This window comes from Drosophila biarmipes, chromosome 3R, assembly GCF_025231255.1.
Source record: "Drosophila biarmipes strain raj3 chromosome 3R, RU_DBia_V1.1, whole genome shotgun sequence".
NCBI classification, from domain to species: domain Eukaryota; kingdom Metazoa; phylum Arthropoda; class Insecta; order Diptera; family Drosophilidae; genus Drosophila; species Drosophila biarmipes.
In genome coordinates this window covers 7992531-8009517 of record NC_066616.1, presented here as the reverse complement: position 1 = coordinate 8009517, position 16987 = coordinate 7992531, and the positions used below count along the sequence as shown (strand labels likewise).

Below are 16987 nucleotides of genomic sequence, written 5' to 3'. Positions count from 1 at the left end.
CTTATTGCCCCGAAATGGTTATAATATTTACGAATATTAGTTCTAAAGAATTTTATTGAAGAAGAACAACAAATATCCCTAAATTCCTCCTTGCCCGAAAAAGCTAAAATATTTACAGTTCCTTAGAAGTTTATTAAAAAATATAAAATATGTCCTAAGGTTCCTAGTTTTCAGAAAAAAGAAGGGATAAATAATAGAGTGAAAATAGCTGTGGTCCATTGTAAACCTACATATAAGACGTCTTAATCATTTTTTGGGAGGATAATACATTTCTAGCTACCTACTAGCATTCCATTACTTTCTTTAAGAGTCAGCTGGTTATAAAAAATGTATTGTAGGATGATACAAATTTACAAAGAAGAAATGGGAACATTGTCTTATACACTATGTAAGCCTTATTTTCTTATCTATCCATCTATTTTATCAACCCACTACTTTAGCAGGTTTCAAATCAGAAACCATACTTTATTTTACTATAATTTCCGTCACTCATATTAACCACTTCTTGATCTCTTTTTATAAATTTTAAAAGTTTTCTCTTCCTTTTTTCTGTGAGGTATTTTTCCTAGTGCATGCAGTCAGCCCATCAAAAACCGGGAAATTCTGCCGAGGGCCCAGATTCATAACTATGCGTATGATACTATGATACTGCCACACCATGTAGCGGCTCTATAGCCGGCAGTGGGCTGAGTCTCGTTAGGGTCTAATTAAAATTAAAATTTGTGGCTTTAACGAAGAACTTTTGTGAGTAGGCCGCGGTGGCTCGTTAAATTAGTGGGCCCGCCGTTGTGGTGTCTGCACGGGAAGCGCAACCGATGGTCAGCCGGTGGTGCTAATGGTGGTGCGAAGCGCTGGTTCCGGTGCTGGGGACGATGGTGGATCCTGGCAACAAAGTCACGTGGTCACCGCGTGAGATCAACACCCGGGGCTTGGGGAATTCGCCGGTGATTGCCTGGCGCCAGCGATTCGTGTCACGTAGCGATGGATCCAATATTCAAATATATACATGGTACACCCATTCAAATTTAGTTGTTTGCGGGACAGAGGTTCGCTTTAAGGAGGGCGAAACTTTAATGCTTCCTTTGTGTCACGTTCGGATGCAACAAATACTGGTGCAGATAATCTGGCATGGCATTAAATCACCGTGGCCGTTACGTGCATTCCAAGTCGCCTGCTTTTGGCCCCTTTGCATGCTCTCGCCTCCTCGAAAGAATTTTGTCCTACGTCTACGTGTCAAAATGTGGCAATACTTTCTATTTGCCCCCATCACCTGGGCTAGAAATTAAATTAAGATTCGCCAGCTGGCTGCTAGATTGTCAGCGCTGTGTCGTGTCCTTTCCTTTTGGCCAAATACGAGCGCAAGGATAATGGCAATGGCAAGGGTTTTCCTCAATAAATTCAACAACAGCGCAGCGAGGCCCAAGACCTGGGGAAACCTGGCGAAACCGACAGGCGACAGGCGACAGCCATAACGGTGACAGCGATAAATTAAATGGTAATTTGAATTTACCGTTAAGTGTCACGAACAGGCAGCACACACAGATACACACACTCGGCAGCCCGATATAGATACAATGTCCCGACAACTGATGGAACAATAAAAAGTAACAAAAAAACTGCCAGAGCCAATGAAACATACAGCGCCAGAAGCGAAACTGAAACTGAGGCCCAGGCCAAATCGAAAGTAAAACTTTATGCACGAAAATTGCTGTTAACGTGACAATAAACGGAGAAAATAGAGGCGACGGCGAGATACAGATACAGATACAAATATGGAAGCGGCAAAGATACAAACACACTGGCCATAAAAACAATCAAAAAGGGCCAGACAGGCGAATTAAAGTTGGGCGACTTTAAATTTCTTTGTTAACGCCGGCCGACTTCCTTCGGCCCCAGAGGCCGAAACCGAAAAAGTTTGTATTTCCATGGTGAGACCAACAATTTATTGCCAAAGTTGGGAAAACGAGAATGTGAATGTGGACTGGTGAGGTCCTTTTGGGTTTCTTGGGTCTGAGGCCCCGAGAAATGCTAAATGTCTTGTTAGCGTTACACTGACCGCATTCCAATGGCCCAAGGGCTCTGCATATTTGTCAACGGCCGCCGGCTTTGATAAACCGGAAGTGATACCACGCCCGCCCACACATTAACGAACCCAAGGCCTTTAGCGATCGGATCATAAAACCTGCAGAAGTGCCCCCGATTGCCTGGCAGCCGAAGGAGAAACTTTTCAGCTCATGTAATAAATGCGAATTGCGAATTGCGAAAAGCGAAGGTTCGCCAGCAGAACAACCCGTTCAATGAGCATAGGCCGAAGTTTGGGCCATGTTTTGAGTTGAGTTGGCGGGCCCCTCTGTGATTTCAGTTGGCTGTTGTACAGATTGTTTTTGTTCGCTGCCATTTTTTTGTACTTCGCTGTAACTTTCCTTGATCCACTTTTCTGCCTTTTGCCAGGCTCGACAGTCGACGTTCCAACTCAGCAGTCAAATGGGCCGTCGACGGGTTGGCCTGTGTCGGCCTATATACATACAAATCCTATATATCAGGCCACCCAAGCTGACGGGGGGAATTCGGAATGATGTGAAAATACGGCTTGGCTGCTGCAAAATCGCAGGGGGAACCAAACAGTGGGCCCCAAATGGAATTTAACCTTTTGATTTATGTAATTGCGGCCAGATCTGAAATTTACACGCCACACAAAGCACTGCAAAATTGGCAAAAGGTGGCTGCTGATCGAATTTTTAATGTAATATTCCATTCAAATGCGGCGAAAATTCGCTAAGCAGCAGGGCGTTTTTGCCGCCACCGAAATTTGATATTCCATGAATCCATGTCAGTGTGTAAGGCGGCGGAACTAGGAATGGCAGGAGGTTTTTGCGCCAAATGGAATCCCCTTAAAGCTTTAATATTATGCAAACTGAATTTGGCCCAGAGATCCCAGGGAACTGGCAGCCCAGCCCGTTGCATATTTGATTGTTGGCTTAAACAATGGGAGCTTTTTGGGATTTCGAGGGCCAGCAAATGGAATTAGTCGAGTGGGGATCGCATCTCCCAGGGCTGCCATCAGTCAGGGAAAACAAATACGACTAGGAGAACCGCCCGCCCACCGCTGCAGATTGAGCTATCTGGAGGTGGAGCGTGTCCGACTGTCAGGACCTCCGCCTTTCCCGGAGTGTCTGCATTCCTGAGTGAGGCATTCAACTTTCCGTCAAGTGGCGTCGCCCAACTTCAGTTCGAGAACAGGTCCTGCCAACTGGAACTGGTGTAGGCCCCGTGTAACGCATGATATATGGTAATGGCCCCGTGTGTGTGCGTCTCCTTTATGTGCCGTGTGTGTGCGGGGTCCTGGCACTCATACATATGCAGGAGCTGGGGCAGAAGAAGCAGCAGAAGAAGAAGAAGGTGCTGCCGACACTTTAAGTGCCACGTTTAGCTCCCACACACAGACACGCATGAATGTCCTGGCATAAATAGGGAGCACTACAAAGCAATCCGCAAATACAGTGAAAGGTAAATGCTAAGTTTATTTTGGCGAAAATTTAAAAATAAGATGATGGTGTTCTTGACATATTCTATTTATGATGAGGAAGATTTTACATATGTGTTATTAATTTATGTAAAATAAATGTCACATTACACCTTATTTACACCTTGGCTTTTGGAGAATTTCCTTATTTAAAGTCTTTGCATATCACATTTTTCTAATTACTTTCAATATATACTTATATTTTACATAGAAACTATATTTTTTTATTTGATTATAAACTGGCACAAGTAAAATGTTTTGCCTGGCCTAGCTTAATTTTTGCACATTTTAAAGAGGACGGTTTTTCACAACAGTTTTCACTGACAACAACAGAACTTGTGAATGTAAATAAAAAGTATTCTGCTTTTTGTACTATTATAAGTGCAAATATAGCCTTAAGTCTGTTTCTATTGTAATCTAAATCTCTATAGTTTTTATCTCTGTGCACCTGGACAGCAGTCTACTTTGGGCCAGAAACGGTATTGGCATATTCCCAGCAGTTGACCGGGCTCAGAGCCCCTGGCCATTCATCGGGTGCAAAAATACCTCGGAGACAACTTGCTGCGGTGGCTTCAAGTGTCCATCGCTCGGTGTGCAATTATTTATGTATGAGCCGGGCGGAGGTAATAGTTGGCCAAATTAAATACGACTATTTGCAAATCGCTGACAACTTGTGTGTGGGTGTCGTAATGAATGCACATATTTAATTGCGAATTAAATAACATTAATTACAGGCAGCTAACGAGCGGCCAGACAGTGTGGCTTACCGAATACTCGGGCGAGAGACAATCAGTTTTCATAATTAAGGCGGCGTTTATCGCAATGCCCCCGTGGGACACCCGGCCACATCGATGGGGTTGCACCACAACAGCCCCTCAACATGTGTAGGGGACTGGCCCACAGCCACTTTCCTGCATGTTCGAGTGCTGTCTTGCGGCTGCACCGCCCGTTTCTGCAGGTGTCTGCCACAATCTTCCACCGGGTGGCAGCCACCGGTAGCCAGCAGCCAGCAGCCACCAGCACCAAATACCGGGTTACAGCCACAAGGACCCGCCTCGGGCCATGAGGTTTATCGATTATAAGGCGCCTAATGCGCCCAAAGTGCGCAATTAATGTGCCAGTTTGCCAGCCGCACTTGAGCTTAAACTCAGTCTCATCACGGGCAAGGATCTGCTCTGCCCGCCCAGAAGGGGGGTGCGGTGAAGGAATTTGCTTATTGCTTTCACCTGGCTGACAGCCCTGCAGGATTCATTATTGCGGGGAATGGAATATCAGCAAGCATCCTTAAAAATGGCCATAACTTGGATTAAGTTACCAAAGTGAAATCCGAAATACCGAAATCGTTCTTCATGCAGGCTTTTAAAGAACTTGTATAGGTTCGGTAAAACCTCCGAAAAAATGATCCAATTTGTTAATAACTTAAGCAAAGCTATGTTACCATTACAATCAAGACAGAAATATAATAATATAATATAATATATATATAATAATAATGGGATAAATATTTGTTTAAGAAGTCTATATTATTAGTTCACATTCATATTATTAACACAAATATTCCATATAAGCCCTTTAAAACTTAATAAAAGCCAAGTAATAATTACTATAAAAACAATAATATCATTAACACCTTAACAAAACTATTCCAATCTATTTAAAATCCTAGGTCAATTTTAAAGAGCAAGGTAACACTTTAATAACGGTTAAGTCACTTACTGAATAATTCTCATTTACAAGTTAACGATATATGCATTTTCTTTTTATGTTGCCTTTGAATAGAACCTAAGCTTCCTGCTGCCTTATCTCCACGCTCTTTGCCAAGAGTTATTTGCGGCTTAGATAATCTGCTGTTAAAGCCACAGAAGAGACTTCAATGTGGCGCACTGAAAATCCGTTTTACGACCGTGCCGCTGACCTCGTGCACTTGCAGCACATTTGTCTGGGCTCTTGTCATGTCGCAACGAAGATGGAAAGCCACCGTCACAGTCACTTTCCACTTTCCACGGCTGGCGGAGAAAATCGCTAAACCAAAACGGGGGAAAAGTCCGTCAGCGCGATGGCGCAAAAATCTCTCCGGCTGTGGGGGGACAAGTGTGTCAGGGCACCGATGAAGTAGTCGCATAAACATTTATGATCTGCCCCGGCTTTCAGGCGGCGACCACTTTCACTTTATTAGCACACATTTGTGCCGGCCATAAACCGGCTGCCCGGGCATGTTAACAAACATAAAGGGCACAGCTCTTAATTCGATGCCTTCATTATGCTCAGGCATTCGGCATTCAGTATCCCGGCAATCATATTGAATTTGAGGTCATGGCTGTGAATCGGTGGCTAAACAGGCAGCCGGAGCTGGAATTCTGGGGCGGGAGATGCCAAAAGACTTCCAAGAATCGTCGTACTTTCGGCATAAAGTATAGGCAAAAGGGAAGTTTGTAAACAGCAGTTCTGGGAAGAGCATTTTATTGAAAATTTGTAAATTAATTTTGTTTTATTATCATAGTCTAGGTTGCAGAGGCATAGGATAATATTGGCAGAGAGCTTTTAAAGTGTATTTAAAATGTAATTTAAGCTTCTTAAATGCGCCTATTATTTAAAGGAATTGTGAATGTAAGTGGTACAAGAAAATGTATTTCAAAAGAGCGATTTTTTGTAAAACAAACTCTTACTAAGAGCTCTGTGTGTGTTATATAAGCCTTAGGACATGCCTAACCAAAAATAGGTTTGAAACCTTGTAAACTTATGAAAAGTGGAGGCAAAAACCCTCTTTTAAGATGCTCCTGGGGATTTCCCCAGAGTTTTCAGAGTTTTACTATATTTTGGTAACTGTTGCTTTCCTAGACCCCCAAGTTCACATACTCCATGCGCCATTCTCCTCTGCAGGCGACTTTCATCATCCCTATCCCGGCGAGGTCCGTGACACCTCTCCGCTCCTCGCTCCCGATCAGCTTATCCGCAATGTGCTCATAAAAGAACCCGCCTCGTAGGCCTGCCCCAAGTGGACTGCAGGAAAGTTGGCAAGGCGGCCAAATTGAATAAACACATAACGAGCCCGGTGCACAAGGAGCGGAGCGGTAATAAAACTTTTAGCCAAAGAGCAAACAGAGACCAGGAGCTGAGGAGGCGACCCGCTGACCTTAGTTCGTTATTCGCCCCGTCCTGGCACACTCCACATATGCGGAAGGGATGCTGTGGGGATGGCCGGGGGATAAGCATGTGGGTTGGCTGCTGCTGCTGCTGCTGCTGCTGCTGCTGCTCCTGTTCCTGAGTGGATGTGCTGTACTGCTGCTTGTCCTATTTTGCTATGTGAGCAATAAACATTTCGCCATTTTGGTTTTCTTTTTATTTTTTGGCAAACAACAAGGTAAATTGCGCTCGTAAGTATGCTACAGCTTTCCGCTCCCGCTCCCCAAAAGGAGGGAAAACTCGTGTGCGTGGCTCATCCATTGTTAGCCGTGCGTTTCCGTTGTTTTTGAGACTGTTTCGGTTTGGGATCCGCCAAATGAATTCGGAAGTGCTGACATCGCAGAGGCAGCCCAATTGCGGCGGTGACTTTTCAATATAACAGCTCTTTTATTCCGCAGCTCCATTTCTGATTGCTCCCCCAAGCCAAATTCATTTCGCCCAGCCTTCAGCCGCTCGGCTAAATTGCATTGGGATGATTGGGCTCACCTGATGCCGCCGGTTATGGCTTGGCTTTTATGGCCATTTGTCGACGGCACTCGCTCCGCGGTTCTCGTTCCTCGTTTGTTCCTTCGACTGGTTGGCACATCAAAATTACGCTGATTATGCAAGTGGCCCCATAGCCATGACTTTTATGGATTTCCAATGAGCCTCTAATCAGTGCCTTTCGCTTCACCTTCCACCTCACTGCCCGCGACGTCACTGCCAATTGATGTCAACTAGCGAACAAACGGGTCGAACTTTGAGCCCTGATTGCTTTTCAGCCGTCGCATCGTCTGATGTTTTCCTTCTTTGAGATTCGGCTGCCAATTAGTGAGGTAAGCCGGTCTAAATCGACGGCAAAAGGCCACAGGATCCGGATCCGGCTTGCCAAGCATCTGCACTGGCTGCTGGCCCCGGCACTTCCGTTTGGCACACATCCAAAATGATTTCCACCCCACGAGCCGCCGTTTCAACAACATCAGCAGCAGAATGGGCCAAAGGGCTCTTCGGAAAAGAGTTGCATTTCCATTTTCATTCAAATTTCCAGGCGCTTTAATTTGCTGCATTTGTTGCCAGCTTTCATAGTTTTCATTTCATTAGTGCACTGCAGGAAAAATCAAGGGGTTCGCCATCCAACTGTGATATACCCTGTACATCCCTTTTCTATGATCATCACATGCACTGTTTGTGATTTTACTACTATCACTTTTATTTTCATAATCGTTTGTCTGTAAAATAATTGGCTCTAATAATAATACAATCACACCGGGTATATTAACACAAAATCACTGGCGTGGGATAAGCAGGATTCCTGAGGGGAGGAGAAATTCCCTTCTGTGTGCACAAAATCACTGTTTTCCTATTTGGAAGCAAGCTTTGGGACACATTATTGCAGAAACTATGAAGTAGTACACTCGAAAATGGGACCTGCTGTTTTTGCTTGGGGGAGCTGTTGATAAATTTGAGCCCTTGGTGCTCCAATTCCCATCCAATCTTCAACGAGCAGGGCAACCGGAGCAGCTGCCCGCCTGGGTTTCGAGTCGATGAAGTTTTCGTTACCCAAAGCAAACTGAAAGTTTCCAGCTCAAGAGCGCTGGAAAAGCCACCCCTTACAGCCCATTTTGTTGAAATGCTTTTAAAATTATTTGCCTGCCAACAGCACTTGGGATGTGAAAAGGGGGCGTATGTGTAGTTTTTCTGTAATTGCATTGCCTTTTTGTGTCAGCCGGTTGGACATCCTGCCGGGCCATTGTGCTTCGTGTTTCGAGTAGGGAGCGAACTAATTTTGCGGCATGTCCGCTTAAGTAATTGCTTAAGCTCTTAATTCACCAACCGCCACAAAGTCCATACACATAGGTTCGTAAATAAACGCACATGCAACAAGATTTTGGGGCCATTTGCGTGCTTAATTTAATATCCATCAAAGTTCATCTCTGACCCGTCGCTCATCGCTCCACTTGGGCTCTGCTCTGGTCTCTAAATTGGTCCACATTTTGTGCAGCAGCTTTTGCGGTCCGCTCGACAAACTCGAAAGCCATAATGGTATTTATGCGCAAAAATTAAAATTTTTCCAAGCATAGAAAACGGATTTTCCTAATTGCTCGTGCGCTTTTGTTCTCCCACATGTTTGTGAGTGTGGTTTCCAGCAAATCCGCTTTCATTTAACTACATCTGCTCTGCTATATACTCCAGGGACCCTAGTGATGGGAAATTCTACGAAACTCTTCCGGGGGAGCGTGCCTACATGGGATGGGCCCACATATATCGCACCCAGGGCCGGTAAGCTGCTTAAAATTCAAAGTTTCCGATGATTTGGATCACTCAACCGAACTGGGGACAGGCACAGGCCATTAGCAGAGGATTTGATTGGACCGGGTCTCGGTGTAAGTGGCGCCCAAACACTTTCAAGAGCCCAGCTCATAATGGCAGCGAATCGGTTGGCAGCTCAGCTGCCATTTGCATCTAATTGTCATGCACTTTGAGGCCAGAAAGACCCAGGTCCATATCCCGTCTGGCACTGGTCCGAGTCTTTCATAAATATTTATTCCCATTTCAATGCATAATTGCGAAACTCGTTTTCGCATCGCCAGCGAGCAGAGAGCAAAGCAAACTCGCCATTCTGCCAATGTTTTCCTGCCCTTTGCGGTCCAGAGCCGCGTTGTTCAGGGCTTTCATTCTTGGATGTGGCCATTTAACCGGTGTAACTGGGAGTCCCCAACCAGTTTAAGGTTTAATTTAAAACATGATGATTTTCAAGCATCATGCTTATTATGGATTGTTAGGTTATCGCTAATAAATAGCTTAGGACACTTTAAATTAATTAAAATATTATTAAATTAAATGTAAATTTACACATTACCAGTTGGAGTTTAAAAGGGAAAAGAAATCAGAAAAGGCTTTAAGTGCAAGAAAATATCTGTAGTGGTTTTTTTACTTATTATTTGGACCCAAAAATACGAATTTCAGTTATATGGAACCTATTCGAACTACAAAACCTAATAATAATTTAAATTTCATTTTGTATCAGCAATCTTTCAATTCTAAATAGTATATTTTTATATTCTGCAAAATTGTGTGCAAATATATTGCTCTTTAAACCAATAAAACTGAAGACAAATAAATAAAATCTAGATTCTATCTGCAAAAGTTGCTTTTAAATTATATATTTAAAACATAAATCTGGGAGAACTAATAAAAATCTACAATGCCTATAAAATGTTGTAATAATTTCCTCCCAACTTCGCCACGCACTGATCGAATATGTCAAAAACTAAAATTTTACGCTGTGCTGAAGCTGAAAAGTTTCCAAGAAATACGCTGATGGTGAAAGTTTCCCAAGCTGCTCCTCCAAAATCGCGATTCCGCAGTTTTATCAGCGAGTAAGCCATAAAAAGACGTAGCCATGGGTGAAAGGATTTTAGTCACGGATTTGCCTCGGCGACCAGTTATTCGAATTTGTCAACACGGCAACGCTGAGGGGCGGACAAGGCCGTCCGGATGCTGGGCTATCTGGGTGCGAGTACTTTATGCTTGTTCGGAAGCGGAAGGCTGAAAAGCTGGAAAGCGAGTGAAAAGCGACCAGCACACGACCCAATGAACACAAATTTTTTAATAATCAAAACGCAGAGCGGCGAGAATCGCTGGCCACGCGTGGAATGTGAAAAGCCAGCGTGGAAATTCGTGTGTGTTTTGCGAGTTTGTGTGTGGCCTTCGCCGACTGTCTCGTAGATTTAGCGGAATACGCGGCATAAATTATAATATAAAGAATATAAATTCATTGCTTCTGATTATTTCGGGCCAACATACAGAGACGCATTTGACGACATTTTTTTTATTTCTCTGTTTCGGCATTTTATTGCCTGGATTATGGGCGGCTCAAAAGTTGGTTTAGTTTTTCGGGAGCCTCGTCGCATTCCGAGATGGTAATGGCCGCAGTCGCAATCGCAATTTTCGGGCCGGCCATAAAGTTGTAGTATACGTATTGCCAAAAAATACTTTGCATACTTCCAGGCGACCCTCATTCGAGAAGGGTCCTCCGTCTTCATCTCCATCTATACACATCCATATCCCTGTTCATCTGCCGCATTCCTCGCATTCGTGGGCCTCCGACTGAATTATTTGATAACCTTATTTTGCCGCCCCGACTTGGCCCATAATTTGATGCCATCAGCTCGAGGAGCAGCCCCAGGAATGCCGAGCAGCTCGAGGATGTTTCATATTCGGTTTGCTTGGGGTTAAATTTCCCATGTAAGCCGAGGCCAGGCCTCCCCTCCTCCCTGTCTGTGGGCCAAATTCACTGGGACTGCTGGTGGCTGGCAGTCTGCAGGCGCTTGTCATATGCATTTTCACTTTCCGACTGCTTGGCATTTAGCTCAACTAGCAAAACTTTTCAATTCGCATGTGCGCAGTTCGAGGAGTGAATGCGAATGCCAAATTGGAGCAGGCAGCAGACGCCTCGAGCTCGAGCATCGGAGAAATCGAATCGAATCGAAATTGTTTCAATTTTCGGTAAATGGCGTTGAACTCGAGCGGTCCATGAGTCATTTATAAACCCGGCTTGCCAGGCACGATTTGTGGTTGCTGGATGCTGGAACTCAAACGGAGACGGAAGTCTCGCCCCATGAATATGCATGAGCCAGGGGATCCTCCCTCTTTTTCTGGCTGTCTCCTGCAGCTGCAGGTGCCATTAGGCGCAGCTGGGAACATACTTCGGTTTTCCGGGCACAACGTGGAAGAGCTTTTTCCTGCCAATAAAACACGGCAAGTTTAAGCTGTTTTCGGTCGTCTCCTCCTCGGTGTTTGCCCTCCTGCTCCAGGGGTCTATTAATTTGCAGTACATAGTGGGTGGCTTTTTCTGCGGCTTTTGGCTGCAGCGGCAGCGGCAGCGAACATCATCAATTTGCTGATATCTGCAGGTAAACACTCCCGCTTAAGCACTTGGTCCTCCACTTTCGATGGCCCACCTGATGGACTGACAAATGGCCCGGTCAGATTAATGACCAGATTTATGGGTGAGTAAGCTTCAGCGGATCTGGAACTTATTTTTAGGTTCTTGAGCTCATTAACAATGCTTATAGCTAAGAAAGTACGGCTACAGTGTATTAAACACATCTGGATCTTCCACTTTTTACAAACAATTTGTAAACTCGACTTAATTTGGAATCAATGCTTAAATATTTGTTATATCATCTGAAGTGTTACAGAAATGAGATATATTACCTATGACTTTCTTATTAAAACCACTTTTGCAATTTATAATATACTACAAATGTAAGAGTAGGCACACAAAGTAATGTCCAGTTTGTTTGCTTATACCCATTATAAATGGTAACTCAAATGATGTGAAATAAGCCCAAGGGCATGGCCACTAAGGACCGATGGCTTGGTCCCGGCTGATGGACGGATTTAGGCCAACTGGCTGCAACAATATCTGGTTGAGTGACAAGCGTGAGGCATCAGTTTCGGGAGCCGTGAATCGAGTGGCTGGGCGGCCAAGGATAAGTCGAGATGAGGACTCAAAGCCACTTAGGCGGACTGTCAATGCTGGACAAGCGCTCATTAGGCCCTGACCCCTGGCATCGAAATGATAAGGAGTCAGACACATTGAGACGTCATCCCACAAGGACCAGGGGACCAGGGAATATGATGGTCGTCGGATCGGGGGGCAAAGGAGTTCGTCAATCAGCGCAACGCTCGCCGAACTTCTGACAGTTTGCTGTCAGAGGCACAAGCACAAGCTGGAAATGACAAACGGAAGCGAGGCAGCGGCACTGCTTCCTGGCGGAAGAGTGGGTCCTGCTCCTGGCATTGTCAAGATGCTGCCAAGGATGGGATACCCAGAAGCCGGGGAATTCGCGACGCCTCTTGAGTCCAACTGCCACTGTTTCCCTGCTCTAATCAATTAGCAATCTTCGGCTTTGGGGGCGAAGTGACGGCCACTCTTCGGAGAACAATGCGACATTGTTGTGCGCCAACACTTCCCCTTTGGATGTTTCTCTAAACAATTTAATGCCAGTAAGACAATAATGCTTATTAAGCAATTTCATTAATCGCTGCGCCACTCGACGTTCGACGCCACAATCTCGAGAGACAATAACACCCGTGCAGGGGAGGGAATAACTAGTCTTCAATGCCATACACTTACAGAAAATGTCTGATCTTTGCGAAATAGGAAATTCGTATTGTATTTCAATATATTTTTTATTATTATTAATATTTATATAACCTTAAAGTGAAGGTTTTTTATAGCTCATTACAATAATGATTTTTAAAGAATGTTTGAAATTCTTAAATACACACATTATAAGGCTTCTTAATAAATGGCTTTCTAATACTGTTTTATAGTTTTAAAGGGTTCTTACTAAATGCCAACTTAGGCTATATTCAACAATAACTACCTTGAACATAAATGATCTATCATATAGACTAGTTACTAAGATATTTATAGAATTCTGTGGGTCTAAGCACATTACCGCTAAGCTTCCTTTATGTTTTCCTTAGTGCATCTGTTTCCCCAATTTTCCCAATTTCCATCGTGCCGGCGGAATAGAGCGCGTTGGAGTTGAAGTGGCCTGGTCGTGAAATATCAAGGCAATCGATCTATATATCCCCACGCAGCACTCCCCGGTTTGCCCCTTTTGTGTGCTTTATGTAGGGGTATATTGTATCGAAGCTGCAGCTTAAGTGTGTGCGAAGGGAAAATTGGGGGAGGAGCGGCGAAAAGTGGGAGGGATTCTATTTGTGTTTGCTCTGGTTTGGGTGTTGACTTTGACATTTGTTTTGTGTGGCTTATCCTTCAGATTCGCACAGGGCCCCAGACCATCTGCCCGGTCCCACTCCCGCCAGGCCATTCTCTGCTTTCAGGCCACCACAATGGGGCATCAATCGGCGCGCATTTTTTGCCGTCTATTTAGCCAAGTTTCGTTTTTCATTGTGTGGACTTTGTGGATGTAGCTACAATGGCTTTTAAATGGCCGCTCGTGTTTCGCTCAACGCCCGGGGCCCAAGACCCAGACCGGGAGGCAGAACCAGAAGCAGAACCAGATCTCGACTACTCCTATTTCATGGCTGCCTACTTTACGGCCAATAAAATCGCAACGCCTTGGGCGTCCCTCGCTTTGCTTATAGCTCAGCACATACATATCTCCTCGGAATCCCCCTCCAAATCGCTTAAAGTTGGCAGCCTGGCATATTTATCTATGGAACTCGAAATTGAAAAGCATCTTCCCCCGTGCGTCTCGGCGGCAGATTTGCAGCGGAGAAGGCGAAAATTAAACATGTGAAAGTATAGCCAATGCATACAATATGAAATGGGGGTCTTGGGGCTTTGTTCATGTGATTTATTTGCCGGCTGTGTGGCAAAATTGGACTGGGATTCCATTAGCGGCTCAAGTGTGTCACTGCATTGATGGGGCTGCTGCTGCGTCGCGAATAATGTTCATTATGATGTATCCATCACCGTAAATCGCCACGTTAATCGGCCCCCAATTTATATGCATTAAAATATTAAAACTGAGCCCGCCGACAATCCACTCGGTCAGGCACTCCAATGTTGATATTCCACTGCTCTGTTGTTTTTCTATGGCGAAACTTGATGGGTGATTTTGTCAGTCAAGCACCTTGTCAACAGAAATGAATTCGCCAAATAAAAATTAACATAAAAGGGGCCAGGCCCAGATGTGGTATAAAAAATTTTAATGAAATTAAAATGGTTTTCGCTGAGCCAATGAAAAAACAGAAAAATCATCGGCATATATGTATGAGGGTCCAGTGAAGTGACGCAGGCAATTAAATGAAATGGATTTTATTTTCAAATATCAATTCCCTCTGCGCTTTCAATAAGCGAAAATGCTTTGGAATTGTGTGCGGAATTAATTGAAGCATTTTCGGAGGGGTTTGAATTTAGAAACTTTCAATGTAGCTGCGAGCGTATTCTTGAAATTTAAATTTTAGGAAACTTTTTTATTAAAATGATGGTGTATTGCTTGTCAGCAAATAAAATTCACATTGCTTTGAAAATGTTAAGCACATGCTTCACATTTATCTTACTTATTTATATAAACTTGTATCTGCTTTTGGCGTAGCCAAAGAGTTAATTAAAAACATCCTTGCCCTGCGTTACCCATAAATGGCAAAGCAATGTTTGCAGATTTAGAAATGCTTTTTAAAGACATATACGTGTGGTTTGAAATGCATTTAATGTTTGAGTAGAAGATATAGTGCCTTTGATTTATTAAAATGCATAGCTTACCTTTTAAAGGCAAATTATTTGATGCTGTTAAACTTACTGAGGATGCCCATTTCAAGAAATTGTATCTGGCATTTAATATACAAATTTCTAATGGGCTAGCCACAAATTCCTTGTAAGTACAAAGACAAACCACAACTCTTGAGGTGGACCAAGAACTCAATAAAATTAGCGAACTTGAATCAAGTCATTTTTAATTTGAGGGGCACTGCTCTTCAAGACAGAAAACGAAAACCATTCGGGGCAGCTCAGGTGTATGAGGACGATTCGGGCAGGTGGGCAGATGGGCGGGTGGAGATGTGAGGGCGTGGCAATTTGCCAAGAGCAAATAAAAGGCGACACACTCGTCGAGGGAAAGGCGGAGAAAAGGGAATTTGGTGAGTGCGTGTAAAGCGAAAAGTTTTGTTTATTAAATAAAAATAAATGCAAGTTAATTAATTAAAACTTTAAACAAGATAGAGCATGCGCGAAACTTTTTCCCTGTGTGAGGCAGGTAAAGCTGAAGTTCTCGTAAAGTGTGTTGAGCTTAATTAACTGGGCTACTTTCTTAAACTGAAATCTGGGGCAGGATTTTGTTTATTGATATTTCCCCTACTTACACTTTATGTTGCACTCTTGCTGTGTTGCGAAATTTGGCAACAAATTGGCAACACACAAACCAGAAACTCAACACAGTCGAGGCCGTCCAATGCCAAGAGCAAGAACAGCGTCAACTGTATGTAGAATGTGTATAGTTGCATAGTGGGCAGAGCAAAATTAAATTTAAAAAATGATTTTCATGACACTAACGTTGGCATTTGGCTGCCGCTAATGCTGCCGCCGATGTGTCAGGCGTTAACTACACGATGGAAACATGGCTGAGATGTTCCTTAGATACAGATGCAGAGGCACAGATACAGATGCAGATACGCAGGGGCTCGGATACAAGACAGCTGCGTCCGGCGCATTTGGGGGCTCCATAGCTCGTGCTTCCGTTGCCGGGACACTGTCATCGCTTGTCACTCATCCGCCAACCTTCTGCGGGGTCCAAAAGAGATTCCGTGTTTGCCGACAGACTCGCTGGGGGGATCAGAGGTACACATATGCCTATACATGCCCATGTATATTGGCAGCCCTTTCACTCGCCCTCTTGGAACACCCATTAATTAAATCAGCTTTTAATCTATTTATACGTAAAACTGAAGGAAATTCATTTTGCCACAAAATTAATTATACGCCCACGCGCCTTCAAACCAGAGTGCTGCCGCCGGCCAGTGCAAAATTATAAATTAAAAAATTATAAAAATACAAAATTAAACATGTGAGGCAACAAGCAACGCCTCTGCGGCAGCACTTTGATGAGCTGGGCATTCATAAAAAGAAATTGTTGTTTTATTTATAGTATTTATTTTAGAGAGCGGGCACAGTGTTTGCTTTTGTTGTTCGCCAATATTTATGTATGCTTAAATAATATTTTACTTATACAACTTACTCACTTCTCCCCCCTCTCCCCTCCGATTTCTTGCAGTTGCTCAACTTGGAAAAGCGCCAGGGCGTGTCCGGAAAAATCAACAACCCTTCGCGCCATATGGCTTGACTCACTGCGGCAACTCCGGCGTGCAAAAGACACTTTCGTTTTCCTAATTAACAGTCTTGCAATCCGAGATGCTCAAGCCGACGCCGTAAATCCAAAGAAAATCCAAGCCAAATCGACGAAAAATTGTCGTAGGAAATGTGCGATAAATAGAAAATGAAACCCCCACGCGAGTGACCAACGTATAATTTAGAGCTCGTGGCCACCAAAATTCGAGTGGCCAATTTGTTGTACGCCATTTGGCAACAACCACAGCTGCGGCCGACAACATCAAACATTCGGCCAAGATGCGAGCGTTGGAAGCGTGTGCGGACATGAAAATAAAACATCATCATCAGGAAATAAGTTCGGGAAAAATAAATATAAATATAAATACACATCGAAATGAATAAATATATAGACTAGCATATAGCCATATTCTATATTCTGAAAGAGTGCGCTGTAGCCCATCTAATATCGAGGGGAGTGGCGGCGTAGGACT

General features: G+C 44.0%; 1 protein-coding gene across 1 annotated transcript in view; it reads left to right on the top strand.

Moving 5' to 3' along the window:
- LOC108031689 (octopamine receptor beta-2R) overlaps positions 1 to 16987 on the top strand; it is a 47353-nt gene that overhangs the window by 17046 nt on the left and 13320 nt on the right. Inside the window, exon 2 of the mRNA XM_050888391.1 lies at positions 16441 to 16851. The gene's annotated coding sequence lies outside the window, so the exon portion shown is untranslated. The remainder of the gene's footprint in view (positions 1 to 16440; positions 16852 to 16987) is intronic.